This window comes from Podarcis bocagei (assembly GCF_964188305.1).
Source record: "Podarcis bocagei genome assembly, chromosome: 13".
Taxonomy (NCBI): Eukaryota; Metazoa; Chordata; class Lepidosauria; order Squamata; family Lacertidae; genus Podarcis; species Podarcis bocagei.
The window spans coordinates 48,669,256-48,684,340 of record NC_138138.1 but is presented as its reverse complement, the minus strand read 5'-3'; the positions used below and the strand labels follow the sequence as shown (position 1 = coordinate 48,684,340).

Genomic DNA, 15,085 nt, shown 5'->3' with positions numbered 1-15,085 from the left:
AATACCAGCTGATTCATTTCATTTTTGTCACATATCTGAACAGATTCAAGAAATAAAAGTATTATTTAACAATGAAGTCTAAGATTGTTCATTTTTAACTTTTGCAACCAAACTGAAAAACAAAAGAAGCAGGGAGACAAATTTATCAGGTTACATTTTAAAATACAATAAGTGCAGTTTCAAAATTTACAATTAAAAAGTGCACATATTAGCCACATTGTTTTGGGTTGGATGCCTGAGAGAAAGGGACAAATGGGGGAGATGGGGAAAGGACATTGTCTCTGAACAGATGTTTAGCATTGGAACAGGAAGATCTTGGAATAGTTCACTGCAGGCTGGAGCTTGGCCAAAGAATGACAGCTGTGGATCATTGATATTTCCCTCCCTTTATGTATCTGTTCTGTACCATGCCTTTCTGGTTTGTGGCTCTTTGATGCCATCTCTTGTGATGATTTGCCACCAAATGGAAGGGTTTTTGTCTGAGGTCTACTGGGATCTCTCTCACTGCGAATCTTGCACCGTAATAGACAGCTGTGTCTTTTGATTTCAGGCGGTTCATTTGCAGATAGAAGGTGTAGGTGTCCTTAGAGGCTGTGAATCGCCCTCGTATTGTAGGGGAATAATAATCAGTGTAACCATAGCATACACAATGAACAAGCCATTCCAATCTTTCTCCGGGTTTTTGTCGGAATCAGCCCATCCAGTATTTGTCAGTATCCAGGTCAACTTATGGGATTCTCCAGGTTTCTTCAATGCTGAAGATTCTGTCTGGGTCAGAATTCTCTGTGTGAGGCCACCTGGAATGAAGGAAAAAGGAAGAAGAAATAGCTGTCATACAAAAGCCCATTATAAAACCCAGACTGAGTGAAGGAAGGAATAAAATGAAAGCCCAACACACATGAGGAAGAGGCAGCGAGTGCAATAAGCATGGAAAAGAAAAACCGCATACTGGAACGATGGACTGGATTTCAAAAGGACCCTGTGTGCCTTGCCAGGAAGTCTATGTGAAGTGAGAGGCTTTGAGGGCTTAAGTAGGAACTCCTCATTCTCATGGCTTTGCATAAATCAGTGAGCATTGGAAGAGGGTGTCTTAATAAGATCCAAATTTTCCACATACTTTTCTAAGAGCCAGTGTGGTGTAGTGGTTAAGAGCGGTAGTCACGTAATCTGGGAAACCGGGTTCGCGTCCCCGCTCCTCCACATGCAGCTGCTGGGTGACCTTGGGCCAGTCACACTTCTGTGAAGTCTCTCAGCCCCACTCACCTCACAGAGTGTTTGTTGTGGGGGAGGAAGGGAAAGGAGAATGTTAGCCGCTTTGAGACTCCTGAAGGGGAGTGAAAGGCGGGATATCAAATCCAAACTCTTCTTCTTCTTAATGCATGCCTAAAACAATTGTGACATAGATTTGATCACATGCACCTCAACAAATGTATGAAACCCATACGATTACTTGAATTAGACAGGTGTGTTTATATATACACCTATGGAAAGTATAGCAGAAGGTAGAGTTCTTTAAAAGAAAACAACATGACAATAATATTTATCACTCTGTGTTACCCTGCACTCCTAAGGGGATATGCGAGGAAGAAAAACAGTTCATCTGTCTTATCCAGGTCTTGCTGACTGTATTCATCTATTATTATTATTATTATTATTATTATTATTATTATTATTATTATTATTATTATTATTATTATTCCACCCTTCACCAAGAGATCACAGACCGGCTTACAGAATAAAACACAAGCATGTGATATAATAATATCTCACTGGAAATAATATGAGGAAAATAAATGGCTTTGATTTATACAAGGTGCATAGAACATGGCACAGAAGCTGGGAACTCTGAAAGTGTTGAATCCATTTGTTCCAATCCCCACAGTGGATGACAGAGTAATCTGATTTGGCATATTCTTCTCTAAGGATATTTCTCTAATGGATATTTCTCACACCCAGAAACATTCCTAAGACCCCACACTGAAGAAATTTGCAAAAATTAAGTCTCACCCCCTAAAATGGCACACCCTACCCCAACATCCAATTTCAGCAAAGGTTTTAGAGAATAAGAATATAGAGAATAATTAGCTTGCCAACATGGCCAAATGGGACTGGGAAAACTCTCCATTCACTTCACTTCAAATTTGAAGTACAGTGGTACTTCGCAAGACGAATGCCTTGCAAGACGAAAAACGCGCAAGACGAAAGAGTTTTCCGTTTTTTGAGTCGTTCCGCAAGACGAATTTCCCTATGGGCTTGCTTCGCAAGACGAAATGTCTTGCGAGTTCTTGCGAGTTTGTTTCCTTTTTCTTAAAGCCGCTAAGCCGTTAATAGCCGTGCTTCGCAAGACGAAAAAACCGCAAGATGAAGAGACTCGCGGAACAGATTAATTTCATCTTGTGAGGCACCACTGTATGCTAAAACCTCCCATTCTCCGCTCTCAGTCAGCCATTTATTCAATGATGCCATCACCTTCAGCATGTTGATGTTTTGCTGTGTTTGGCTTTGTTTTAACCTACCTAAGTTGTTGTTGTTGTTGTTTAGTTGTTTAGTCGTGTCCAACTCTTCATGACCCCATGGACCAGAGCACGCCAGGCACTCCTGTCTTCCACTGCCTCCCATGGTTTGGTCAAACTCATGTTGGTAGCTTCAAGAACACTGTCCAACAATCTTCTCCTCTGTTGTCCCCTTCTCCTAGTGCCATCAATCTTTCCCAGCATCAGGGTCTTTTCCAGGGAGTCTTCTCTTCTCTAAATACCAAGGGAAAATACATGGTAGCTGTGGAGATTTTCTCCATCTTGACCTCCAGTGCTGAGTTACTGGGTTGTATGTCTCTCCGCCCCCCCCTCCACAAAATGCTACATTATTGTGCTTCTGCCACATTTTGATCTCAAAGCAGCAGCTACTTAGGAAAGGGAATAAAGGAGCATTAGTGTATCCACCACAGTCAGCAAAGGGTGAAAGCATGAGGAGGAAGGGACAAAAAGAAGTGGAGAGAGCAGGGAATAAAAGTGTGAGGGAGAGAGTAGAGGGGAGGGAACTGTGGAAAACGCAAGAAAGTTGAGGGAAGAGGAATTGCTTGGATGTGAGGGGGTGAGGAAGAGAAGACTGTAGAACAGAAGAATGCAAGAGAGAAGAGGAGAACTGTTCATTTATATAAGGGAGAGGGAAAGAAGAGGAAGAATGGTGACTTTATCAACCTCTGATTACTGCAGGTGGCGAGGAAGGATTTTATGTACAATTGGGAGTGTAGAAATGAGAGGACAGGGTACTAGTTGTGGAAATATGGTGGGCACAGAGGAATTGACTGCCTTGAATATTTCAGAACTGCTTTTTGTGGTTTTTTTGTGTTTTTTATTAAAGATTTTCTTGTTTTACAGAATAATAATAATATAATAATAATTTATTATTTGTACCCCGCCCATCTGGCTGTGTTTCCCCAGCCACTCTGGGCGGCTTCCAACTGAATATTGAAAACAGTACAGCATCAGACATTAAAAACTTCCCTAAAGAGGGCTGCCTTCAGTTGTCTTTTAAAAGTAAAATAGTTGTTTATTGCCTTGACATCCGCTGGGAGGGCGTTCCACAGGGCAGGCGCCACTACCGAGAAGGCCCTCTGTCTGTTTCCCTGTAACCTTCTCGCAATGAGGGAACTGCCAGAAGGCCCTTGGCGCTGGATCTCAGTGTCTGGGCTGAATGATGGGGGTGGAGACGCTCCTTCAGGTATACAGGACCAAGGCCGTTTAGGGCTTTAAAGGTCAGCACCAACAATTTGAATTGTGCTCGGAAATGTACTGGGAGCCAATGCAGATCTCTCAGAACCGGTGTTATGTGGTCCCGGCGGCCACTCCCAGTCACCAGTCCAGCTGCCGCATTCTGGATTAATTGCAGTTTCTGGGTCATCTTCAAAGGTAGCCCCACGTAGAGCGTGTTGCAGTAGTCCAAGCAGGAGATAACTAGAGCATGCACCACTCTGGCAAGACAGTCTGCCGGCAGGTAGGGTCTTACAGGGTTTTACAGAAGTATGTGTAATGTCTCTCATATTTTCTCCATGTAACATTTTTACAAATCAGTTTCATTTGTTGAGACATTGGGGGGGAGGGGGAAGCTGGGGGGTGGGTCGGGTGGCGATGTTTCTATTTTGCTTAATCTATGTAGGGTTTGGTGTCAGCGTTGCTCATGCTGTTCATTTGTGTTTCTTTGGTGGTGAGAAAGGTTGGGGTTGGCCTAGGGTGTGGCTGTTCAGGAAAACTTGAGCAATTCACTGTAGGCAGAATATAGGGCAAAGAATGAAGGCTGTGTTCTGTAACTTGCTTTTCTAGTTTGTGGCCCTTTGCTGCCCCCTCTGGCAATTTGTCACCAAATCAAAGGCAGTGAAGGGTTTTTGTCTGAGGTCTACTGGGATCTCACTCACTGTGCTTCTCGCACAGTAATAGACAGCCGTGTCTTCTGCTTTCAGGTTGTTCATTTGCAGATAGAGGTTGGAGCTGTCTGTTGAGGCTGTGAATCGCCCTTGGATTGTAGGGGAATAATAATTGGTCCCAGCCTTATAGTACTCAACAAGCCATTCCAATCCTTTTCCAGGTTTTTGCCGGACCCACTCCATAACATTACTATTAACTCCAGATCCAGTGACAGCACAGGTGAGTTTATGGGATTCTCCAGGTTTCTTCAATACTGGGTCCGACTGAGTCAGAACTATCTGTGTGAGGGCACCTGGAATTAGAAGTGGGAAATAGATGAGATAAAAAACAACAAACCACATGAAACCCACATTAACTAAAGGAAGGAATAAGTTGTAGCTGTAAAGTTCAACGCACATGAGGAAGAGGCAGCCAGTGCAATGAGCATTGGCAATAAAGACGGCATAGTGATGCAATGCTCTGGCTCTGAAAGGGACTTAATGTGCTGTTCCAGGAAGTCTGTGTGAGAAGTGAGGCTTTGAAGGCTTAAGTAGGAGGCCCAGTGTCTTGTAGCTTTGCATAAATCAGTGAGCATAAGAAGGGAGACTATTAATATGGAATCCAAACTCCACACATCCTGCCTTCTCATCCAGTGTGCACTTAAAACATCTATGCCATAGATTCGATGCATGCACATTACCAAATTATCAAACCCAAATTGCTACCTATATTAGATAATCCATTAAATCTTTGTATATGTTTTTAATAATAAAACAGATTGGGATTTTAAAAGGAAAAAAGAAAACAATATATGTTTCAGACCAATCTGAATGGACTAAGGATTGATCCTGGCCCAACTGCACTGGCTGCCAATTAGTTTCTGGGCCCAATTCAAAGTGCTGATGCTGATCTATAAAGCCTCATGGCTCATGACCTCAATGAGTTACCGACCGTCTCTCCCATATGAACCGACCTTGTTCCTGTGCCTGTCACCCAAGGCCATTCTCTTTGTCTCCTCTCCCTGAGAGGTTTTGGAGGGTGACAACATGAAATGGGCTTTTTCTGTGGTGGCTCCCCATCTGTGGAATAGCTCCATCATTGCAGGTCTTTAGGTGACTGGTGAATGCATTCCTCTTTACCCAGACCTTCAGCTATTAAATAATCTATGGCGTGTTAAAAGTCTGTGTGGTGGAGACTGTTATTTTGATCATTTTCTTATTATGCTTTGTAATATTATGCACTGCATCATTTTTTTTATTATGTATTGTAAATTATGTTCTTAATGTTGCATACAGGCCTCTGATTTTTGTATAAAATGCTGTATATAAATTGAATAAATTATTATTATTCCTATTCCTATTCCTATTTCTATTATTATTATTATCATTATCTGTAGGATTTATGTTAATGCAAAGCTCCCCACGTTTAATCTACTTAGTATCCAATCTTACTGAACACAAATTTATAAGAAGGCCCAAAAAGAATGCACACAAAAATAAAGTCTGATAACAAAAACGCTTCACTGCCTTTGATTTGGTGACTAATTGCCAGATGGGGTACCAAAGATGCACAAACCAGTAAAACCTGTTGCAGAACGGATGTACAGTGGTACCTCGAGTTAAGTACTTAATTTGTTCTGGAGGTCCGTACTTAACCTGAAACTGTTCTTAACCTGAAGCACCACTTTAGCTAATGGGGCCTCCTGCTGCCGCCGTGCCGCCAGAGCACAATTTCTGTTCTCATCCTGGAGCAAAGCTCTTAACCTGAAGCACTATTTCTGGGTTAGTGGAGTCTGTAACCTGAAGCATATCTAACCTGAAGCGTATCTAACCTGAGGCACCACTATATAAAGCTGAGAAATTATAAATGTCCAACAGCTGCAATTCTTTAGCCTAGGTTCTGCCTGCAGTAAGTTGTTCCATAGCTTTCTTGTTCCAATACAAAGGGTAAGTTCTGAGACAATCCTCTCTCCCCATCTCCCCCATCTTTGATTTTTTTAAAAAAACTTCCTTCCAGAAAAGGCCCCTGTTCCTTTACGAATATTGAGGAAGGCAGAAGTTCCCCAGGTGCATCTTTTCATATGAAATTTTGTGTTGTTGGAGACTGAATGCTTTCATCAGACTGTCTAGTGGGATCTCACTCACTGTGACTCTCCCACAGTAATAGAGAGCCGTATCTTCTGGACTGTATTGTCTTTTAAGCAATTTAGCAATTGCTGAAAAGACAATAGAGAAGCTGCCTGTCTGATATATAAAGGTGAGGAGTTGCAAATGTCAGGAGCCACCACACTAAAGAACCAATTTAACAGTGTGCAGAATGGACATCTTCATTGGTTGGTATCTGCAGGGGTTAGTTACAGGTAGGTAGGTAGGTAGGTAGGTAGGTAGGTAGGTAGGTAGGTATCTGAAGACGTGTACATGCACATGAAAGCTCATACCAATAACTAACTTAGTTGGTGTCTAAGGTGCTACTGAAAGGATTTTTAAAAATTTTATTATTTTATTTTGTTTATTTTCTTTTGTTTCTATTGCAGGGGTTAGGTTATGTCCTGCCTCCCCGCAATCAATCAACATAGGCCTACAGGTCTGCATAAGAGGGCCTTAACTAAACATCCACTATTGCAGCCTAATGTGTGCCTTCAGTCTACAACAGCACAAAATATCATGAGAAAAACTGCACTAGAAAAACTGTCTTCCTAAACATTGGTAAAGGAAAACATATTTTGTCTTGGAAGGAAGCTGCTGACAAGCTCTCTCGGAGAAAGGCACAGGTGGGGGGAATGAGGGAAGGGACTGTCTCAGAGCTGTTCTTTTGCTGTTCTTTTTCATAAATGAAATTGGTGGACCATTCATCATTTCTGGCTTGTTGCCCTTTGCTGCCCCCTCTGGTTATTTCTCACAAAATGAAATGCAGTGAAGGGTTTTTGTCTGAGGTCTAGTGGGATCTCACTCACTGTGTCTCTCGCACAGTAATAGACTGCTGTGTCTTCTACTTTCAGGTTGTTCATTTGCAGATAGAAGTTTGAGCTGTCCGTTGAGGCTGTGAATCGCCCTTGGATTGTAGGGGAATAATATTGACTGCTCCAACCTTTGTAGTAGCGAGCAAGCCATTCCAATCCTTTTCCAGGTTTTTGTCGGACCCAACCCATAGCGTAGCTGTTAACATTAAACCCAGTGACAGCACAGGTGAGTTTGTGAGATTCTCCAGGTTTCTTCAGTACTGGATCTGACTGAGTCAGAACAATTTGTGTGCGGGTGCCTGGAATAGGAACACAGGAAAAAGAGCTGAAATAGGAAAAGCAGCAGCCCTCTGTTATCACATGAAACTCACAATGAATAAATTAAGGAAAGAAAAAGACCTCAACATACATGGGAAAAAAGCAGCCAATGCAGTGAGCACTGGTAGTAAAGACAGCATAGTGGTGGGATAGTCTGGCTCAGAAAGAGATGTAATGTGCTGTTGCAGGAAGTCTGGGTGGGGTGTGAGGCTTTGAAGGCTTAAGGGGGACACTCCTTTTTGCAGCTTTGCATAAATCAGTAATTATAAGAAGGGAGTATATTAATATGGAACCATATCTCTTGCCTTTTCATCAAGTGTGTTTTTAAAACACCTATGCCAGGGATTATATAGAATGCTTATCAACAAAGGTATCAGACTCAATAGGTAACACAGAGAATCTACAAAATGATTTTTAAAAATTGAACAGTAGATATAGCAAAATAAATAAATACATATATGTATCAGTCTGGTTCAAATGGAATAAAAATTGAGACTAGGTCCCTCCTTCCAGTAATGTTCTGACCTTGCTGTTTTCCCAAGAACAGCCGTTTGGCGATCCTGATGCCAGCCTTAGATTCTCCAGTCTCTATTCAGCCAGCTGGATTCCTGCTGCACCCGGGCAGCTCAGGTAGGATGACATTTCTCCAGCTGAGTGGATTTGGGAGATGCACTCCATTGTGACCCCATTCATCCAAGTGTCCACTGCTCCAGGACAGCCAGCTAAAAAGCACTTATATACACCACCAATCAATTAATCTCTTATGTTCTTACCAGTTGGTATAAATGCCTCAATTTAGAATGTTTGATGAAGGAGGAATGTCTTTAGCAATTGATGAAAAGGCAATGGAGAATGTTTTTGTCTGAAACACAATGGTGAGGAGTTGCAAAGGGCAGGAGCTGCCCCACTATGGGACCAATTTTGCATTGTGCAGAATGGACATCCTCATTGGATGGTATCTGTAAGGTTAAGGTTATGTCCTACCTCCCCTCAGTCAATCTACCTAGGCCTACAAATCTTCATCAGAAGGACTTCACAGAAAATCCACAACTGCTGCCTAAAGAGTGGGTTCAGTTTCCCAAAGCACAAAAGATCATGAAAAAAAACCGTAATAGAAAAACTGCCTTCCTAGACATTGTTTGGAGGTTCTAGCAGGGGAGCGCAGCTATCGTATACCCTTGACCGAAGAACGGTACACTCCTTCTATCTGGGATGGTTGTCCTCTTCCACCGAGCGCGCAGCTTCGGGAGGGACGCATATGGAGCGGTGAGGGAGGAAGGGGACACCCGCCTAGCCAGCCAGATCAGCCAAATCAACCCTGGCGATCAATGGGGTGACAGATGTCGCAGCCAGATCGCCCCCACATCCTTCCTAGACATTGTTAAAGGAAAATATCTTTTGTCTTGGAAAGAAGCTGACAAGCTGTATCAGAAAAAGGCACAGGTGGGGGAAATGTGGGGAGGGCACTGTCTCAGAGCTGTTCTTTTGCAGCAGACAAAATTAGAGCAACTCATTGCAGACTGGAGCCTGGTCAAAAAATGAAATCGGTGGACCATCAGTCATTTCTGGTTTGTGGCTTTCTGGTTTGTTGCCCTTTGTTGCCCCCTGTGCTTATTTCTCACAAAATGAAATGCAGTGAAGGGTTTTTGTCTGCGGTCTAGTGGGATCTCACTCACTGTGTCTCTTGCACAGTAATAGACAGCCGTGTCTTCTGCTTTCAGGTTGTTCATTTGCAGATAGAAGTTGGAGCTGTCCTTAGAGGCTATGAATCTCCCTTGGATTGTAGGGGAATAATAATCAGTGCTCCCAGGTTTGTAGTAGTGAACAAGCCATTCCAATCCTTTTCCAGGTTTTTGTCGAACCCAGTCCATATAGTAGCTGTTAACATCAAACCCAGTGACAGCACAGGTGAGTTTATGGGATTCTTCAGGTTTCTTCAGTATTGCATCCGACTGGGTCAGAACAATTTGTGTGAGGGTACCTGGAATAGGAAGGCAGGGGGGAAAGCTGAAATAGGAAAAGCAACAGCCCAAAGTTATCACATGGAACTCACAATGAATTAAGGAAGGAAAAAGACCTCAACATACATGGGAAAGAGGCAGCCAAGGCAATGAGCACTGGCAGTAAAGACAGCATAATGGTGGGATAGTCTGGATCAGAAAGAGACTTAATGTGCCATTGCAGGAAGTCTGGGTGCGGTGTGAGACTTTTAAGCCTGAAGAGGGAGACTACTTTTTGTAGCTTTGCATAAATCAACGAATAGAAGAGGGGAGTAACCAATATAATATGCAACCATATCTCTTGTCTTTTCATCAAGTGTGCATTTAAAACATCTATGCCACAGATTACATAGACTGCTTGTAAACAAAGGTATAAAACTCGATGGGTAACATAGGTAATCTACAAAATGATTTTTTTTAAAAAAAGAACAGTAGATTTTGTTAATTTATGAAAAAAGAATATAGTTATCAGTCTGGTACAAATGGAATAAAAATTTAGACTAGTTTTCCCCTTACCGCATTGTCCTGGCCTTGCCATTTCCCCTATAACTACTTTTGGGGGTCGTAATACCAACTGTAGATCCTCCAGCCTCTGTTCAGCCACCTGGATTAATGTTGCATCCAGACAGCTCAGGTAGGATGACATTTCTCCAACTGAGTGGATTTGGGTGAGGCACTGCATTCTGATCCCATTCATCAAACTGTATTCTGCTCCAGGACTGCTAGCTGCGAAGGCACTTATATACACCTCCAATCATTTCGTGTCCTATAATGTTTCCAGTTGGGATAAATATCTCATTTTAAAATGTTTGATGAAGGAGGAATGTCTTTAGCAGTTGCTGCCAAGACAACAGAGGAAGTTCCTGTCTTATATATAATGGTGAGGAGTAGCAAAGGGCAGGAGCTGCCTCACTAAAGGACCATTTCAACATAGTGTAGATTGGACATCTTCATTGGTTGGTATCTGTAGGGGTTAGGTTATGTCCTATCCCCCCTCAATCAACCTACTTAGGCCTACAAATCTGCACATGAAGGCCATAATAATAATAATAATAATAATAATAATAATAATAATAATAATAATTTATTTATATCCCGCCCTCCCCAGCCGAAGCTGGGCTCAGGGCGGCTAACAACAATCAAAATAATCCAACATTCTAAAAACATTCATTATAAAATTAATTAAAATCAAAATGATGGCAACCATTAAGCCAAATTCTGTGCTGATTGCCAGAGGAGGGGGTCAGGCTGCGCCCTGACCAAAAGCCTGGTGGAACAACTCTGTCTTGCAGGCTCTGCGGAAAGATGTCAGGTCCCGCAGGGCCCTAGTTTCTTGTGACAGAGCGTTCCATCAGATTGGAGCCGCGGCCGAGAAAGACCTGGCTCTAGTTGAGGCCAGCCTAACCTCTCTGTGGCCTGGGATCTTTAGGATGTTTTTATTTGCAGACCGTAAATTTCTCTGTGGGACATACCAGGAGAGGCGGTCCCGTAGGTACGAGGGTCCTAGGCCGTATAGGGCTTTAAAGGTTAAAACCAGCACCTTAAACCTGATCCTGTACTCCACCAGGAGCCAGTGCAGCTGGTATAGTACCTGATGAATATGGTCTCGCAGCGAAGACCCCATAAGGAGTCTTGCTGCGGCATTCTGCACCCACTGGAGTTTCTGGGTCAGTCTCAAGGGCTGCCCCATGTAGAGTGAGTTACAATAATCCAGCCTGGAGGTGACCGTCGCATGGATCACAGTGGCTAGGTCAGGGTGAGAGACATAAGGAGCCAACTGCTTAGCTTGGCGGAGATGAAAAAATCCACAACTGCAGCCTAATGAGTGGATTCAGTTTCCAACAGCACAAAAGATCATGGAAAAAACTGTACCAGAAAAACTGCCTTCCTGGACATTGTTAAAGGAAAATAGCTTTTGTCTTGGTTGGAAGCTGACAAGCTCTCTCAGGGAAAGGCACAGGTTGGGTAAATGTGGGGAGGGCACTGTCTCAGAGCATCTCTCTTGCATCCGACAATCTTAATCCACCTCGCTGCAGACTGGAGTGTGGCCAATAAATTAAATTGGAGACCATTGATCATTTCTGGTTTCTGGCTTTCTGGCTTGTTGCCCTTTGCTGCCCCCTGTGGTTATTCCTCACAAAATGAGATGCAGTGAAGGGTTTTTATGTCAGGTCTAGTGGGATCTCACTCAGTGTGTCTCTCGGACAGTGATAGACTGCCGTGTCTTCTGCTTACAGGTTGTTTATTTGCAGATAGAAGTTGGAGCTGTCTGTTGAGGCTGTGAATCGCCCTTGGATTGCAGGGGAATAATACTGACTGATTCATGGTTTATAGTAGCGAACAAGCCATTCCAATCCTTTTCCAGGTTTTTGCCGGACCCACCCCATAATATCGTCATTAACATCAAATCCAGTAACAGCACAGGTGAGTTTATGGGGTTCTCCAGGTTTCTTCAATATTGGGTCTGACTGCGTCAGAACTATCTGTGTGAGGGCACCTGGAATTGGATGTGGGAAATAGATGAGATAGAAAAAACAACAAACCACATGAAACCCACATTAATTGAAGGAAGGAATAAGTTGTAGCTGTAAAGTTCAACGCACATGAGGAAGAGGCAGCCAGTGCAATGAGCATTGGCAATAAAGACGGCATAGTGATGCAATGCTCTGGCTCTGAAAGGGATTTAATGTGCTGTTCCAGGAAGTCTGTGTGAGAAGTGAGGCTTTAAAACTTAAGTAGGACGTCCAATGCCTTGTAGCTTTGAATAATCAGTGAGCATAAGAAGGAAAGCTATTAAAGGGCAAAGGGCAACAAACCAGAAAGCCACAAACCAGAAATGATCAGAGGTCCACCAATTTAATTTATTGGCCACACTCCAGTCTGCAGCGAGGTGGATTAATATTGTCGGATGCAAAAGAGATGCTCTGAGACAGTGCCCTCCCCACATTTCCCCCACCTGCGCCTTTCCCTGAGAGACTTGCAGTTGTGGATATTCTATTAAGGCCTTCACAAGCAGATTTGTAGGCCTAGGTAGGTTGATTGGGGGGGGGGTAGGATATAACCTAACCCCTACAGATACCAACCAATGAAGATGTCCATTCTACACTATGTTGAAATTGTCCTTTAGTGTGGCGGCTCCTGCCCTTTGCAACTCCTCACCATTATAAGTCTGTGTGAGAAGTGAGGCTTTAAAAGCTTAAGTGGGACGCCCAATGCCTTGTAGCTTTGCATAAATCAGTGAGCATAAGAAGGGAAACTATTAATATGGAATCCAAACTCCACACATCCTGCCTTCTCATCAAGTGTGCACTTAAAACATCTATGCCATAGATTCTATGCATGCACATTAACAAAATTATCAAACCCAAATTGCTACGCATATTACATGATCCATGAAATCTTTGTATATGTTTTTAATGATAAAACAGTAGGGGATTTTAAGAAGAAAAAAGAAAACAATATATGTTTCAGACTAATCTGAATAAACTAAGGATTTATCGTGGCCTAACTGCACTGGCTGCCAATTAGTTTCTGGGACCAATTCAAAGTGCTGGTGCTGATCTATAATGCCTCATGGCTTAGGACCTCAAGGCCTTAAGGACTGCCTCTCCCATATGAACCAACTTAGTCCCTGTGCTAACAGAGCTGTCACAGAGCTGTTCTTGTTGCTTTTGCAAAGTAAAGGAAGGATTGGACCCTGATTAAAAATCAAGACATGAGGCTTTGACCAGCAAGGCTCTCGGAGAAAAGTGTGTAAACCACACCCCTCACCAGGCCATTTTATTAGCATAATAATAATAATAATAATAATAATAATAATAATAATAATAATATATTATTTATACCCCGCCCATCTGGCTGGGCTTCCCCAGCCACTCTGGGCGGCTTCCAAAAGAATATTAAAATACTATAATACATCAAACATTAAAAGCTTCCCGAAACAGGGCTGCCTTCAGATGTCTTCTAAAAGCCTGGTAGTTGTTGTTCTCTTTGACATCTGGTGGGAGGGCGTTCCACAGGGCGGGCGCCACTACCGAGAAGGCCCTCTGCCTGGTTCCCTGTAACTTGGCTTCTCGCAGTGAGGGAACCGCCAGAAGGCCCTCGGTGCTGGACCTCAGTGTCCGGGTAGAATGATGGGGGTGGAGACGCTCCTTCAGATATACTGGACCAAGGCCATTTAGGGCTTTAAAGGTCAGCACCAACACTTTGAATTGTGCTCGGAAACGTACTGGGAGCCAATGTAGGTCTTTCAAGACCGGTGTTATGTGGTCTCTGCGGCCGCAGAATCTTTTACACAGTGCTGGTAAGAACCAATCAGATTTCTTCTGAGCATTCAAACAAACCTCAAGTGGGGACAAAGTTAAACTATAAATACCAGTTATCCATGCATACTTTTGGGGTAAATGAATGAATACTACAAAGGAGCGAATACAGCAACCCCGGAGGTCATAAACAATCAGTACACATGATAAGGAGGATGGCCAGGAGGACAGTGACCGTTATCACCTTAATGTGAAACCTGTTTCCTGGCCCTAAGATTAACATCCTAAGATTATATATAAGAAAACTACATCAAAGTAACTTGCCTACTATCTTTATGGCCCAGGAAGCCTGCCTGGCGAAGCAACTGCTGTGTACGATGTGTACGTGACGTGAGGAGAGAGAAATGGGCAGTAGAGTCAAAAGGGCCAGAGATGCAAAGGTGTAGATTGATCAAAAATCATATCAAAATAGTTTAAACCCAGTCAACGCAATGCTTTCATTGCTGACACAGATGGTTTACTCTATATCTGTTATAATTCCTCATAGCAATCCCACCTGATCACTGCATCTCTGGATATTTGCACTCCTACAGTTCTTTTGCATCTGACAATATTAGAGCAACTCACTGCAGGCCGGAGCATGGTCAAAAAATGACCATCAGTCATTTCTGCTTTGTGACTTTCTGGTTTCTTGCCCTTTGCTGCCACCTCTGGTTATTTTTCACAGGATGAAATGCAGCGAAGTGTTTTTGTCTGAGCTCTACTGGGATCTCACTCACTGTGTGTCTCGCACAGTAATAGACTGCCGTGTCTTCTGCTTTCAGGTTGTTCATTTGTAGATAAAAGTTTGAGCTGTCTGTTGAGGCTGTGAATCGCCCTTGGATTGAAGGGGAATATCTATAATCGTTCCCAGCTTTATAATAGAGAACAAGCCATTCGAGTCCTTTTCCAGGTTTTTGTTGGACCCAGGCCATATAGTAGCTGTTAACATTAAACCCAGTGACAGCACAGGTGAGTTTATTAGATTCTCCAGGTTTCTTCAGTACTGGATCTGACTGGGTCAGAACAATTTGGGTGAGGGTGCCTGGAATAGGAAGGAAGGGGAAATAGCTGAAATAGGAGAAGCAACATCCCACAGTTATCACA

General features: G+C 43.0%; 1 long non-coding RNA gene across 1 annotated transcript; it reads right to left on the bottom strand.

The window, feature by feature from the left end:
• Positions 1-217: 217 nt before the first annotated feature.
• LOC308572307 lies at positions 218-5,003 on the bottom strand. The gene is made up of 3 exons (XR_014001695.1): positions 4,818-5,003; positions 4,412-4,713; positions 218-797 (listed from the first exon to the last, which is right to left on the bottom strand). It is a non-coding gene; the product is annotated as an uncharacterized lncRNA (long non-coding RNA).
• Positions 5,004-15,085: the final 10,082 nt, after the last annotated feature.